The sequence below is a fragment of the Lissotriton helveticus genome, chromosome 7 (assembly GCF_964261635.1).
Source record: "Lissotriton helveticus chromosome 7, aLisHel1.1, whole genome shotgun sequence".
Lineage (NCBI taxonomy): Eukaryota > Metazoa > Chordata > Amphibia > Caudata > Salamandridae > Lissotriton > Lissotriton helveticus.
This window is the reverse complement of record NC_136068.1, coordinates 1550409290-1550412177: the sequence shown is the minus strand read 5'-3', so window position 1 is coordinate 1550412177 and position 2888 is coordinate 1550409290.

Genomic DNA, 2888 nt, shown 5'->3' with positions numbered 1-2888 from the left:
AGTGTTTGTTCATGCTGCAGCACACATACTGTGTGTGGCTAATGAGCAATGTCCTGCAAAGAGGTGACTCCAACAGAAACACAAATAGTGCCTCTCAACAGCATATGTTAACAAATACCATGCTGCTTTCAATTCTGTTCTGAGATGCCACCAGCACACAAAGTGACTAAACCACTAAAATATCAATGTTGTGGTTAAACCCTGCAAGGGCAATGTTCATTATAAAAGGCAACGTTTGTTACAAATCTCTCACAAATTCCTTTGAGAATGAGCATATTCTCTATATTGGCAGTTCCTAAAATGATATACTAATTATAGCAATTAGCTTGGCCTGGGTGGAGAATGAAACGGGGCACAAGAGAGACCCCAGCAGACGACATGGCTACCAATTTGTCCTTCTAACACTTGAACAAGTATTGTAGAAAGCCGAGTTTGGCAGAGTGTGGCAGGCTGGACTGGCGCATCCCTCCATCTATAATCAACACGAGGAGGGACGCCTTCCAGAACCCCGGTCGAACTCCGGCTCATACTGCCGATAAAGCGCAACCGCTGAGAACTATTTATTAATTTAACCTACACTAAAAGCTGGCTCCATCTAGAATCATAACGAGGAGGGACGCCTTCGAGAACCCCGCCCGAATTTCGGCTCATGTTGCCGACGAAGCGCAACCGCTGAGAATTGCTAATCGCTTTAGCTCGCCCCACATCAAGAACCTATTCACTGGATACAATGCAGCATAAGTCATAGACAAGGTTTTATAACTGTCAGGTCCTTGTGGCGCCCTCCTGTGCTTTTCCAGCTGAATATAGACATCGATGCCACAGCGACAGGTTGCATGAACATCTTACGGTGAAGTTAAGAGGTCTTACAGATTTTAATAATACCGCTGACTCAATTAGCTCGAAACAACGAATAAGAATAAGAAATACCCACTATGAGATAAGCGTCCTCCATCGTATATACTGGACTCAATTCGTCAGTGTCCTGCACATGAAGCGCAGATATAAGAGATAATATTACTACAACAAGGGTATTCTACATAACCCTACAGAGCATTGATAATAAACTCCCACTAGCTGTATTATCTGGTCAGAACATCAATCATAGAAGAGTGTCGCACCTACCTTTTATTGTTATGTATATGTCCTAGTGCAAATGACGGACTCCTGAAGAAGGCAAATGCCGAAACGCGCGTAGAGATTCCACCCACCGCTTTGCTTACTCCAATAGCCCCGTTTACCATCACTGTCATTTGAATAATTGTTTTCTTTTTCTGTTTTTCTTTAATTTCTTTCATCTATGTATCTTTATTATTTAGCTGATTTTTGCACAATCGTTATATTTACATATGTTTGTCATTTTAAAGTAATATGTACAGATAAATATGAAATGTGTATCAGAACATAAGAAAATGATCTAAATAAAACAAAAATATTTTGACTTATAAAACTAAAATAGTTATCTTTTCTGTTTATGCATGATTACATTAAGTCATTTGTTAGTTTAGTTTCCTAGGTTGTTTTTGGCTTATTTAACTAGCTCACTATTAGGTGTGTTACAAATATAGTTTACATTATTCCCTACATTTAGTGAGTTCACCAATAGTAGGGGTCCCCTTCTTTCTAAATTGCATCCCTGCTGATATGCAGGGATGTGCCAGATATTGTAAATCTGCCCCATGTATCTTAATGTCAATGCAGCTGAAATAAATCTATACGCCATCTATCAAACGATTTCATTCTGCAGAGGTTGTAAGGAGCTTTGGGCAGGCCCACATCTTCTTATATTTTGTTTGACCTATGTAAAGGAATTTAAAACAGTTTCCATGTTACTTCATAGTTTGTAGGAAAAAAGAAGTGTAATGTGGATTGTGCACACTCAGCATCACTTAGGCTTGGCACAAAGTCCATGTCACTAACACGTCTCTAGGATAGGAAACCAGACCAGGAGGTGAGTGATGCTGAAGCGAAACCTGATTGGGTGGTGCCTGTGATGATGGGATGGCACAAAGTACAGTTAGCGCTCTATACAATGTGTGGTGGTTAAAATTTGGTGAACCACCATCCTTCTCTTACTAAATTCAAGGATCTCTCTACTCATTAGCATTGTAAGGAATTCAGGGGCATATTATCAAGGGGGTTTATCTCTGCTATTTTGGCTTTAAAAGCCAAGAAAGCTGAGATAAAATTATCTCCCTATTACCTAGCTGTCGCTAACACCAGTTAGCGACAGCTAGTAGGAGATAGCGACCATCTTGGGCCCCACTTTGCATGTCAGTGATATTTATCACTAATGACATGCAAAGTGGGCGTGCCAAGATGTTAGCGACTGGAAACAGTCGCTAACATCGCTATCTCCTATTACCAACTTTTGGAGATATTCGCGCTAAGCGCGAATATCTCCAAAAGCTAACACCTGCCCTGAGCAGTTCTTAGCCATGTTATCCAATGGGAGGTGGATAACATGGCTAAGAGCATTAGCTCGGTAATGCATGAATATCGCTGACTTTACAGCGATATTCATGCATTGCGGCCGTTTTTTATCGCATTTGCGATAAACCTTGGTAATACCAAGGTTTATCTGCGATAAAAATCGCCGCAGATCAGCGGTAAATTTTTGTCTCTAACCAAGCAATAGCGATAATTATCGCTATTGCTTGGTAATATGCCCCTCAGTTTTAAAGCAAGTTTTGGTTGGCAAGCTGATACTCTGAGGGTTGTTAAAGAGTTCCAAGCACCCTATCAAGGAGACAGTGGCAGCCGGGATAGGTTGGAGCGGTGAGGCGAGGCAGGGCTGGGGGTTGGGTAATTCGGTAAACGAAAGAAGTAAAATTAAATAAAATAAAAAATAAGACCACTTACCTTGCGCTCGCTGCATTGCCAACTCA